A 14182-nucleotide genomic window follows, 5' to 3' on the forward strand; every position below is an offset into this window, starting at 1 on the left:
ATACACACTAAGGCCCCATACACACGAGAGAATTTATCCGCGGATACGGTCCAGCGGACCGTTTCCACGGATAAATCCTCTCAAAGATTTCCGCAGATTTCTATGCGATGGAGTGTACTCACCATCGCATTCAAATCCGCGCGGAAATCCTCTGGCGATGACGTGTCGCGCCGTCGCCGCGATTATGATGCGGCGACGGGCGCGACGCTGTCATATAAGGAATTCCACGCATGCGTCAAATCATTACGACGCGTGCGGGGAATCCCTTTGGACGGATGGATCCGGTGAGTCTGTACAGACGAGCGGATCCATCCGTGGGATCCGATTCCAGCGGATAGATATTCTGTGCATGTCGACAAATTTCTATCTGCTGGAATTCGGAAATATAAATATCCGCCGGAGTGTACACACCATAGAATCTATTCATTGAAACCCATTCGATGGGATTTATCTGCGGATAGATTCTATGGTGTGTATGGGGCCTTAGCCAGGTAAAAAAAAAAAAAAATGGAGACCTGCATAGTGTGTTAAAGTATAACAATTCCTTTCATCTATAAAAAGGGGTGTCTTGCTAACATGCAAGATATAAATAAATAAACGTAAAAAGTTGAAATTGGAACCAAATGAGTCCTTCCGCACTAGGGGATTACAAATGCAGACTGCGTGCACTCCATAGCCGCTCTCCCGTTAACCGGATGGGACGTAAGATGTCTCGTGCTAGCTGGTCAACTGACGCATTTCATCATGTGACTTTCTCAAAGGTGATGTCAGCACTCCACGTCTATCGTCCTTTAAAGCAAAGCAGCATGTAGGTCCCTCCTCTATTGGGTGTGGTAATGTATCACTGCGTCTAGATTACATCTCTCGTCCCGCCTTCCTAGACTGTTGTGTGGTTACATCTTTCGTACCGCCTACCTCAGATCTTCCCCTGGGAATCATATGAGGATGCCAAAAATGGCACTACATACTATACACCAAATAATGCCATATGTAGGGTGATTATAGCAGGGCATGTTGGCAATGGAGATATGGTAAATTAAAATAATCCTCCTTTGAATGTCCCCCCTGGTGGTTAAGCGAGGAACATGGATTCCTAAATGCTGCTGATTTATACAATGCAGATATTACCCAGTAACAATAAACTATAATAAAAATAATTTGTTAAAAGGGATTTATGTTAAAGAAATATTCAATAAAAGAAAAAGAAAAATTCATTATGTGACATCTGACTCTATAGAGGGGCACATGTAGTATATAAATATTAATGTAATCAGTGCTACTAAGCTTACAGGCTTGTATCTCAAAAGAGGAAAATGGTGTGTTGTGAATACGACTTTGTAATATGAATGTTGTGAACCCTCCTATGTTTGGATAGTGTCCATTTTGGGGTTATACCTGTTAAGTCATACTTGAAAAACCTTTTGCATATGTGAAGGGATGTGCTAGCAAAATGCAAAAGCTGCTGTTATGAATCACACTAAAGTTATATAAAATAACAGCTAGCCCATCCACCTCTTAAAACAGTCATGTGAACCGAGTGGACAGACTGTCCTATCCCATTTAACACAGGATAGGCATAAATGGAGTTGGTATATATATTTATATCTCTATATATATATATATATGTCATAAGGTTAATGGTAATAAGTAATGGAATTGTGATGCATGTTGGAATATAAATTATACAAAAGAAGGGGTAAAGTGCAAAGAGTGGTTGATGATGAAATATAATGCATATTGGGAAATAGGCCACAATATTGGGAAATAGAACATCCAATAATATCCTAAAAAATGGTGAACTGGTCTCAAAAGTTTGATATGAAACAATTAAGATCGATATCTAGGTTGAGGCCCCCAGGCGCTAAGGACCCCAACCTATATATCTATTGGGTTTTATTTTGGGACACCTGAATCTTTTTATTCCCTCCCCTCCAATGATCTTTTATGATATCCGCGGCGTAGAAAATCATCCCTGGCGGATCTTTCTCGTGTACCTCACTGAAATGTTTGGAAAGACTATGTTTGGGGAACCCCTTGCAAATGTTCTTTATATGCTCTTGTATCCTAACGCGTAAGGGTCTGGTGGTACGCCCCACGTATTGGAGTTTGCAAGCGTATTCCACCACGTATTTAACGTGCGTACTATTGCAAGTAAGGAGTTCTTTGATTTAAAATTCTTTATTAAAGACATGTTACATTTTGTTCTTCTGGGATGCTTCTTGCTGATCTTACATGGGAGGCATCTCTATCATTTGTAGAACCCTTTAAGCTCTAGGCATATCAACTGTTCTTGGTGGATCTATAACATTATAGATATAGTGGTTCCTTAAAGTAAGCGCTTTTCGGTAGATGAAATTGGGCTTCTGTGGTAGAATCTTAGCTAGGATTCTAGCCTCCTTCAACATGGGCCAGTACTTTTTGAAAATTTGTTCCAGCTGTAGGTGTTGTTTGCTGTACCCAGTGATGAAAGCAATGTCCATATTTTTTCTTTCCTGTTTAGTCTTCTACTGTAACAGAGTTCTTCTATCGACATTCCACATTTCTTCCTTAAGTTTAAGCAGCTTGTGTTTTTTGATAGCCTTTTTCTCGGAGTCTGCTAATTAGGATGTCTGCCTGTGTGTCAAAGTCCTCCACACAATGGCAGTTTCTTCTTATACTTAGTAGTTGACATTTTGGGATGTTCCCTATCCATTTCGGATGGTGGCAGCTTGATGTGGGTATGTACCCATTTCGGTCCGTTTTCTTGAAGAATGTCTGGGTACATAGTTCTTCCTCTTCCTTAGAGATGTGGAAATCCAGGTAATCTATGCTTTCTTCATGCCATTTTCCGTAAAAGTAATACCATATCTGTTGTTGTTGAGATCTAGCATAAATGTCTCCAGCGTTTCAGCTGTTCCATCCCACAAAATTATTAGGTCATCTATGTATCATTTGTATAATTGCATCTGGGGTATGTCCTTATCAAAGATGTACTCCTCCTCCCACATGTCCATAAATAAATTAGCTACATTGGGGGCATAACAAGCCCGCATGGCTACACCTCTTGTTTGTACATAGAATTCCTTTTTGTACCAAAAATGGTTGTTTTCCATAGCCAACTTAAGTCCCTCCAAAATATAAGAGATCTGCTCTTGTCTCATGTCAGTGAGTTTGTGTAGGGCTTTTTCCACCCCCTTCAATCCGTTCTGTTGTATTATGCTGGTGTACAAAGAGTCCACATCAATGGTGGCCAGTAGGTAGTTCTCTACCCCTGTTATGTCCTGTAGTTCTACTAGTAGTTGGGTACTGTCTTTCAGATGGGATCTACCTTTCAGTCTAGGTACTCCCGCAATCTAGAAAATACTGAATTTATTCCACTAATAGGCCTTCCCGAGCGATTTAGGGTTCCCTTTCAGTTTTTTATATGTATCTACTACTTTTAAAAGATTTTCCATTTCGGTTTCGTAATCAGTTTTTGTTTAGTATTACCAGACCACCTCCCTTGTCCGCTGGCCTGATAACCACTCCTTTTTTCTCCCCAATTTGTTTAATGATTTTCCATATATTCTAATTTCTCCTGTTTTCCTTATGCGTTATATGCCTAATATCCTGCTCAACAATTTTCTTAAATGCCACCAGGCATTGGTTGCCCGGGGTCTGGGGGTTGTAAATGGAGCTGTTCTTTAATTTGGTTTGTGTATACATGGGTTGTTCAGTTACTCGGTCATCCATATTCATTGCGAAATGTTTTTTCAGATTCAATTTTCTCATACATTTTTGCAAATCTTTGTATGTTTCAAATTGGTTTAAAGTCTTATCTGGGGCAAACTTAAGGCCCAGGTCTAAAGCTTTCCACTCTTCCTCCGTAAATATGGCATTACTCAGATGGTAAATGCCTTTGCCTTTTTCTTCTGCCCCCTCTCTTCCCTCTGCTCTTTCTGTGTGCCATTCTTGTGATCCATTGGCCCTCTCCCAATCCTGGGTTCTCCCCTGTCTCACATTCATGTCCTGAGACTGGGGGTATGTTCGTTGTTCCATTGGTTCCTGGCCCCTTTCTACATCTCTGGGTGTGTTTTCCCAACCAGTTCCTCCTCCGCGTCTCCAGGTTTGCCCCCTCCAGCATGGGTTTCTGTAAGGGACTTTGGCTTGCCATCGTCCCGGTGGTCTGTCGTTGAAACCTGCCCTGGGAAAACCCCTATTGTCGCTTTGTTCTGGCCTTCTATCGTAATGTGACAGTGCTTGCCTTGCTCCCCCTCTCCTGGGGGTATTGAACCTAGGGGTAGTGGGGACCCTGTAGCATTCTGGTTGCTGGTCATAATTTTGATTATGTGAGCTTCTATCCCTCCTTTGTGATGCCCGATTGGTGTGTCTCACTATTGTTCTGGGTTCAGGTTCTGGGGTGGCCTCGAATCTCACACGTGGTCTGTAATTGGCTTCTTCAGTTCCCAGGTCTTCAAAGTCTTCACTAGAGCTATCCTTTAGGGATATCTCATCGATTTCCAGAAAGCCATCATCTTCAGCCTGCCACTTGTTTACTTTATTATTTTTGTAATCAAGTGCATCCCGTTTGAATTTCTTCAGTTTTTTTGTTTGTACTTCCTAATGGATTCCTGCAGTTGTGTTTCTTTTTCCTTATACTCAGGTTTATTTGTAAAGGGTAATAGTGAGTTCTGAAGCTCCACAATATGGGCCAGATTCACGAAGCGCGGCGCTTCTTTACGGCCGGCATAGTGTATCTCAGTTACACTACGCCCCTGTAACTTACAGCGTATTTCCCGTATTGTCAAAGAATTTGCGCCGTAAGTTACGGCGGCGTAGTGTAACTGTCGGCATAAGGGCGCGCAATTCAAATGGATGAGATGGGGGCATGTTTTATGGTAATACGTCTTGACCCAACGTAAATGACGTTTTTTCTGAACGGCGCATGCGCCGTCCGTGGGGGTATCCCAGTGCGCATGCTCGAAATTAACCCGCAACAAGCCAATGCTTACGACGTGAACGTCATTCTACGCAAAGCCCTATTCGCGAACAACTTACACAAACGACGTAAAATTTTCAAAATTCGACGCGGGAACGATGTCCATACTTAACATAGGATACGCCTCATATAGCAGGGGTAAAAATGCGCCGGCCGGACGTATGTTCGTGGATCTCCGTATCTAGCTAATTTGCATACTCGATGCGGAAATCGACGGAAACGCCACCTAGCGGCCAGCGTAAATATGCACCTTAGATCCGACGGCGTACTTAGACGTACGCCAGTCAGATCTAGCCCAGCTTCAGGCGTATGTTGTTTTGTGGATACAAAACAAAGATACGCGGTGTATCAATAGATACGCCAGCGTAAACGATTCGTGGATCTGGCCCTATGTGTTTCTATTCCTCGTAACTTGAACTGTCTTCTTTTGATAATGGTTTGTAGTAAATCACTTTCACATTTGTTGAAGAACTTATACCACTTCTCCATCAATGCTGGTTCATTAAGATAGGTAGGATGAATGTCCTTTCTTAACCTCTGAGGGGTCATCTTTTCTCTCACATATGTTTCTAGAGTAGCTAAACAGTCCCTCCATATCCTAGCTTGTTCTTGATTAAAGATGCCCCCTACATCTATATTTCTGTTGCTCATATAAACACACACTAGGTGTGTTTAAAATTGATAATCCCCATTTATGAATCCACGCTTAGGTGCTAAAAAAGGCTGCTGCCACTTGGGAGCTATCTGCCGTCGCTTTGTGAGGCTGGGAACCGCTGTGAGGACCAAGAGCTCTTTCCTCATGGCGGCCATCTCCTTCAGCTGCTGGCTCCGCCCCCCCTTACAGGACAATTTTATGGGCTAAATGGTAATTGCACCAAGGATCAATGCGTTACTAGACCTACTGATTACCAACAATACAGATCTGATTTCGGATGTAGAAATATGGGGCAATTTAGGAAACAGCGACCATAGGTCAATTAGTTTCAGTATAAATCACACAAATAGGAAACAGAAGGGGAATACTAAGATACTGCATTTTAAAAGAGCTAACTTCCATAAACTACGCTCCTTGCTAGAAAATATTAAATGGAATAAAATCCTAGGAACAAAGGGCCAGATTCAGGTAGAATTACGTTACACCGCGGTGGCGTAACGTATCCTATTTACATTACACCGCCGCAGGTTTACAGCGTAAGTGCCTGATTCACAAAGCTCTTACCTGTAAACTTGCGGCGGTGTAACGTAAATCCGCTCGGCGCAAGCCCGCCTAATTCAAATGGGGCGGGCACCATTTAAATTAGGCGCGTTCCCGCGCCGAACTTCTGCGCATGCACCGTTAGGAAATTTCCCGCCGTGCTTTGCGCGAAATTACGGCGCCCCAAAGTTTTTTTTGAACAGCGACGTGCGTTACGTCGTTTAGTATTCCCGGACGTCTTACGCAAAAAAAAAATTAAAATTTGACGCGGGAACGGCGGCCATACTTTAACATGGCTGTTCTAAAGATAAGCCATGATAAAGCAGGCCTAAGTTTGCGACAGGAAAAACCGACTAGCGACGACGTAAGAGATTGCGACGAACGCGCCTATCTTCGTGGATCGCCGTAAGTAGTCATTTGCATATTCTACGCCGACCGCAATTGAATCGCCACCTAGCGGCCGGCCTAGAATTGCATCCTAAGATCCGACGGTGTAAGTCAATTACACCTGTCGGATCTTACGGCTATCTATGCGTAACTGATTCTATGAATCAGCTGCATAGTTACGACGGGCGGATTACAGAGATACGACGGCGTATCAGGAGATACGCCGTCGTATCTCTTTTGTGAATCTGGCCCATAGAACACAAAAGGTAAAATGGGTGTGCTTTAAGAGCATATTAAATAAGAGTATTAGCCAGTGCATGCCAATGGGAAATACATTTAAAAGAGCTAATAAAAGTCCTGAGTGGCTTAAATCCATCGTAAAAATGCATATAAAAGCAAAGAAGGCCTTAAAAAAGGGATCATCGTCCGCATTCCAACAAGGAATGCAACAAGAATTGAAAGGGTCCAATCAGGGCGGCCAAATTAGAATATGAAAGGCACATAGCGGAGGAGAGTAAAAAAAAAATCCAAATAAATGATTTAAGTATATAAATAGTAAAAAAGGGAGGTCGGATCATATTGGCCCCAGAAAGAATGATGAAGGGAATCTGGTTACAAAAGATGAAGAGATGGCAAAGGTATTGAATTTATTCTTCTGTCTTTACAAGGGAAACGGGGGGGGGATTCAGTAACCAAGACTGCAATGTTTATCCTCACGACACATCACAGGAAACACCCTCATGGCTAACAGAGGATAGAATTAGGAATAGACTTAAAAAACATAACATTAATAAGTCACCAGGACCAGATGGCTTGCACCCAAGGGTCCTTAGGGAACTCAGTCAAGTAATTGCCAGACCATTGTTCCGGTATGGTACCAGAATATTGGAGAAAAGCCAATGTAGCACCAATATTAAAACAAAGGACCAAAATGTATTCCTGGGAATTACAGACCAGTTAGCCTAATGTCAATAGTCTGCAAGCTCTTGGAGGGAATGATAAGGGACTATATACAAGATTTTTGTAATGAGAACTGTATTATTAGCGGTAATCAGCTTGGATTCATGAAGAATCATTCTTGCCAAACCAATTTATTAATCTTCTTTGAGGAGGTGAGCTGCCATCTAGATAAAGGAAGGCCCCTAGATGTGGTGTATCTGGATTTTGCAAAGACATTTCATACAGTTCCCCATAAACGTTTACTGTACAAACTAAGTTCTGTCAGCATGGATCAAAGGGTGAGTACATGGATTGAAAACTGGCTACAGGGGTGAGTTCAGAGGGTAGTGATAAATGGGTAGTACTGGGATTGGTCTGGTGTGGAAAGTAGGGTCCCCCCAGGGTTCTGTCCTGGGACCAATCCTATTTAATTTATTCATAAACGACCTGGAGGATGGGGTAAGCAGCTCAGTATTTGTGGACGATACTAAGCTAAGCAGGGCAATACATTTCTCCATAGGATGTGGAAACCTTGCAAGATCTGAATAAATTAATGGGGTGGGCAACTACATGGCAAATGAGGTTGAATGTAGAACAATTTAAAATAATGCATATGGGCGGCAAAAACATGAATGCAATCTGCTCACCAGGGGGTGAACCTCTGGGGGGAATCTAGGATGGAAAAGGGATCTGGGGGTCCTAGTAGATGAGCAGCCCAGCAATGGCATGCAAAGCCAAGCTACTGCAAGCAAAAGTAAACAGAATTAAAAAATGTGATTAACTACAAGACTCTGGTCCGGCCACACTTGGAGTATGATCCAGTTCTGAGCACCAGTCCTCAGGAAGGATGTGCTGGAACTGAAGAGAGTCCAGAGAAAGGCAACCAAGCTAACTAAGGGACTGGAGGATCTGAGCTACAGGGAAACACTGCAAGCACTGAACTTATTCTCTCTGGAGATTAGACGATTGAGAGGGGATATAATTTCAATGTACAAATACCGTATTGGTGACCCCACAATAAAACTCTTTAGTGAAAAAAGACATGCAACCATTAACTAAAATGATAAGAGACGCAGTTTAACCTTAAACTGCGTAGAGGGTTCTTTACTGTAAGAGCGGTAAAGATGTAGAATGCTGGTTGCAACAGGGAGCATAGATTATTAAAAAAAAATATTAAACAGGCACCTGAATGACCATAACATACAGGGATATACAATGTAAAACTGACATAAAAACACACATAAAAACACACACACACACACAGGTTGGACTTGATGGACTCTTTTTTTCAATGTCACCAACCATGTAACTTATGCTGGCCAGACACATATCACTTTTCAGACAAAAATATTTATACAAAAAATCTTTGTACATTCGCTGAATGAAAGAATGTTGTTTGAAAATTTCACTTGCTTTTAACATTTTGGTTTTAAAACAAGTGTAATTTCTAAACGAAAACCACATACACTGTCTGAAAAGTCCTTTGACCAAGAAGTTTTCTTTTCTGCTTCTTCAAATTTTCCTGTCACTGTGGTAGAAAATGAACATCAATTTGACCCCATTAACGATTAGAAAATCAAATGAATGTTCTTAAAATGTTTTTTTTTTTTTAAGGAAGACAGTGGCTCGGATTCAGAAAGGAGATATGACGGCGTATCTCCGGATACGCCGTCGTATCTCTGAGTGCGGGCCGTCGTATCTATGCGACTGATTCAGAGAATCAGTTACGCATAATTTCCCTAAGATCCGACCGGCATAATGCCGCGTACACACCATCACTTTATGTGATGGAAAAAAACCAACGTTTTTAAAAACGTCAATTTAAATGACCGTGTGTGGGAGAAAACGTTGTTTTATGTCTTGTGAAAAACGACAAAAAAAAATTGAAGCATGCTTTTGTGTCGTTTTTCAAAACGTCGTTTTTTGTTTCACAAAAATTGACCGTGGGTAGCAAAAAACGACGTTTAAAACAACGTTTTTAAACCCGCGCATGCCCAGAAGCTAGTTATGAAGCTAGCTTCAATGGAAAAAAGTGGTGAACGTAACCTTGCTTTGCTAGAGCATTGTGAAAAAACGATGGTGTGTAGGCAACGTCGTTTTTGAAAATTGAAGTTTCAAAAACGTCGTTTTTTACTTCACAGAAAATGTAATTTTTTTCCATCACATAAAGTGATGGTGTGTACGCGGCATAAGTGTCTTACACTGTCGTATCTTAGGCTGCATATATTTACGCTGGCCGCTAGGTGGCGCTTCCGTATAGTTATGCAATGAATATGCTAATTAGGTAGATACGCCGATTCAGAAACGTACGTCCGGTCGGCGCATTTTTTTACGTCGTTTACGTTAGGCTTTTTTCAGCGTAAAGTTACCCCTGCTATATGAGGCGTAGCTAATGTTAAGTATGGACGTCGTTCCCGCGTCGAGTTTTGAAAATTTTACGTCGTTTGCGTATGTCATTCGCGAATAGGGCTGTACGTACGTTACGTTCACGTCTAAAGCAATGACGACTTGCGGCGTAATTTCGAGCATGCGCACTGGGATTTTTTCACGAACGGCGCATGCCGTGACGTGGGGTCACATTGAATTTACATAAAACACGCCCACATCATCCCCATTTGAATTAGGCGGGCTTACGCCGAGACACATACGTTGTTCTTTCTGCATACGGAACTTGCGCCCTAAGTTACGGCGGCGTACCGTATCTGAGATACGGTACGCCACTCCGACAGATACTGCAATGTATCTGAATCCGGCCCATTGTTTTTGGCCAGCATAAGTGACAGCAGGCACAGGTAGCTTTTATCAAGCCACCTGCCTATGACAAGGAAGTCTGTCATACATACTATATTACAGTTATATCTGAAAATCTGCAAAATAGTCTTTTTTTTTTTTATAAAAAACTAGCTGAATACCCGGTGTTGCCCGGTCTTCCTATCTTAACCTTTTGGGGAGGAAAATCATAGTAATATAAATATACCCATCTTTTATATAAGGGTGTAGGTAAGGGTTAATTTAACTGTCATATATTTTTATTTGGCATATAAGTAATATGTGTACCAGGTATTATTGAAATATCTCCAGGCGTACAGAAGTTATGTGGGAACATACATTTCCCATTGATTTGCATGGGACTTTAAACAAAAACCCCGACCCTCACAAATGGGGGTAGTTAAGGGATAAATTAACTATCCTATAGTTTAAGTGGACATATAAGTAACATGTGACCAAGTGTTATCGAAATATCTACAGCCGTTTGGAAGTTATGAAGTAACATGTATTTCCCATAGAGTTGAATGGGACTTTAAAGGAAAACCCCGACCATGGCAAATGGGGGTGGGTAAGGGTTAAACCACCTATCCTATGTTTGTTGCTGACATATAAGTAACATGTGTTCCAAGTTTCATGTTAATATCTTTAGCCGTTTGGACGTGATGCTGGAACATACATATATACACACACACGTTGAGTTTTATATATATAGATTTGATCTTGGAGTCTGATGATATTTACCAGATTCAACCTCTAATATTATATATACAGTATATCTCTTCTGTATGTTAAGTCTGGTATGAAGGCTTGGCTGTTCCTAATGCCAAGTTGTATTACCTGGCATCACAAGTTCAGCAACTATACAGATGGAATAATATAGATTGCGAGGATCCCATACAAATTATATTTTCTCAATTGCCGATAGATTTATTAGTGCAGTTAATAGTAGCTTACTACTTCTATAATAAAAAGGTATATACAGTATCCTACTTTTTATTTGATACATAGGATTTGGACTACTGTTCAACGAGAGACTCATCATGAGGGATACACTCAATATATGCCCATATGGAATAATTTACAATTGCCTGAAGTGGCGAGGCTTGAAAATTTTAATCAAAAAAGTCTGACATTTTGCTTCTTATGAAAGAAAACACAAACAAATAGATCTCTATTGATTCAGTCTGCTGCAATCAGATGTATGCCACCATAGAGTGGAATAAATGTAATGTAACCAATTGTGGATTGCGCTGATCCACAATTGGTTACATTACATTTTATTTGCCTAAATAGGGTTCCTGTCATCCATACATCCAAAAGGCAGCTTAAATCTGATGGCCGACTTTCTGAGCAGGAGAACAGTTTTGGAATCCGAGTGGAATCGAAACTCAGAAGTTTTCCAGATGGTGATAAACAGGTGGGGCAGTCCACAATACTGGTGGCTCCCTATCGGCCCAAGAGGATTTGGTTCTCAACACACCTGTACTTAGCAACAGAACCCCCGTGGATGTTACCTCTCTTCTCCTGCGACTAGGCTCTGGCTACCAGGTACATGGTACTTAACAGTATCAGACAGCCATGACAGAGCCTGCAGGAGTAGCCCCGGCCATGGAGGAGATCTGTAAACATCTGGCAGCTCTCAATCAAGCAGTGAAGAACCTGCAGGACGGCTATATGAGACTGGAGGGTCAAGTTCAAAACATATCCGCTTCCGGAGACGCAGCTCCAGCACCGGCCGCCAGACCCTCATCAACTGCCTCAGCTCCATCGGTAGTGATGCTGCCTCCCGAACCAAGGGTACCCATGCCTGAACGATTCAGGAGGCCAAATGTGCGTTCCACCACTCCACGGGTACGTATGTGTGCAGCATTGTATCTTTCCTCTCCTGGGGTTTGGGGGTTCCGGAATGGAGTCATTAGATGGGGACCCAGTGCATATGCAGAGTCACCTGGAAGGGAAAAGACAGGAGGATGTTAGTCATGCATGTGCCTCTCGTGATGTCTGCATCATGGGGGGGACAGTCATACCTGACACCCATGTCACTCACCAACCAGCCAGCTGTCCCCATACACATTCTGTTCCAATTCTCTGGAGATGTTGCTGTGACGGAATATATAGCTGTCATGGCTGGATCCTGGGAATTTGGCACAGACGTGCCATATGAGGCATTTGGCATCCACTATCACCTGAACATTGATTGAATGCCAGTGCTTCCTATTTCGGTACATGTGCTTTGTCTCATGGGGGGGTTGTAGTGCCACATGGGTGCAATCAATGGCCCCGATGGTGCGTGGGAATCCAGCAATTTGGAAAAAATCGGTCATTGTGTACATTCGCTGGACCTCCTGGGAGGGTTTGATGAATTGATTGGCCATGCGTCTCAGGATTGCAGGGACAACCTGGTGCACACATCTGCTCATGGAGGATTGTGCCATCCCAGCCACACCTCCACTTGTGCGCTGAAAAGAGCCAGTGGCAAGGAAATGCAGTGTTGCCATTACCTTGATCAGTGGCTGCACTGCATGTGAGCGTTGTGTTGGGCTGGTGAGATCATCCTGCAGGATTGTGGTTAATTACAGGATGGCTTCACGGTTGAATCTGAAGGTGCCATACACCTCAGAAGCAGTCATGCCAAACACATCTAGGCGTCTGCGGTAAACCCTCTCCTGTGCCCTCCTCCTCCTCCGTTCCCTCCTCCTTCTTAGCGGGTCTAAAGTCACTAGTGCAGTTATGATCATGGATGGCCCTGGCATGTTGGCAGACAGATTGTAGTCCGGCAAGTGTGTGTGCTCAGCTCTTCCTTAATGGTGTTGCTGTAGCAGACCTTTACACGGCAGGTGTAAAATTAGGGCTGCTTTTATAAAGTGTAAAATTGCTCCGGGAAACTAACAGAAGCGCACAGGGCATAATCTACAGCGCACACACTTAATTTTGTGGATCGCCCTATCTCCCTCATTTGCATCTTTGCCTATCAAACAGCGGCGTGTCTAGCGTAATTTGCGCGCGAAGAAGCGCCGGTGTAATTATTTTAGGTAGGACGGAAAAACCTGGATTTCAGGCGTAACTTATTTTGAGGATCAGGCACAAAGATCCGCGCGGCGCAAATTTCAATTACGCCGCGCATCTCGAGTTAAGTCGGCGCATTTGCTTTGTGGATCAGGCCCAATGTCCTCATTAATGTGAAAAGACGAAACAACCTTAGGAAGGAATGACGGCAGCGGCCGCAGCACCACCTTATCCCTGTGGATGACCAAGTAGGGAGCCTTGCAAGACAAAGCCGCTAGTTCAGAGACCTGTCTTACCGAAGTAATTGCCACCAGAAAAACCACCTTCTGGGACAGAGTCAACAAAGGAATTTTCCGAATGTCCTCAAACGGAGACTCTTGAAGCACCGAGAGGACCAAATTCAAGTCCCATGGAGGCAGTAGAGGACGCACAGGTGGGGCCACATGTCGAACCCCCTTCACAAACGTACGCACCAGAGAGTGCGCCGCCAAGGGTCGCTGAAAGTAAACAGTCAAGGCCGAAATCTGACCCTTAACCGTACTTAAGGCGAAAGCCTGATCCATTCCACGCTGTAAGAATAGCAGAATCTGGGACATCACGTATGTACGGGGGTTCCAATTCATCTCCTCACACATAGAGATGTAGGCCTTCCACGTACGATGGTAAATCTTCCGTGAAGTAGACTTCCGTGCTCGTAGCATGGTAGAAATCACTGAGTCCGACAGGCCTCGGTCCTTCAGCAACTGGCTCTCAACAGTAGATCTTCTAGGTAGACGCCAAGGAACGTCTGCCACCAGACAAACCAGATCCGCGTACCAGGGATGGTGTGGCCAATCCGGAGCGATCAGGATTGTTGGTATCCCCTCGGCTTCCACTCTGTGCAGCAGGCGAGGAAGAAGCTTCAGAGGAGGGAAAGCGTAGATTAGGCG

The 14182-nt window shown here is 43.2% G+C and overlaps 1 protein-coding gene across 2 annotated transcripts in view; it reads right to left on the minus strand.

The window, feature by feature from the left end:
- Positions 1-14182, minus strand: part of UBXN6 (UBX domain protein 6) — a 479989-nt gene that overhangs the window by 270770 nt on the left and 195037 nt on the right. The gene's annotated exons all lie outside the window — the stretch shown is intronic.

Source organism: Rana temporaria, chromosome 1 (genome assembly GCF_905171775.1).
Source record: "Rana temporaria chromosome 1, aRanTem1.1, whole genome shotgun sequence".
Taxonomy (NCBI): domain Eukaryota; kingdom Metazoa; phylum Chordata; class Amphibia; order Anura; family Ranidae; genus Rana; species Rana temporaria.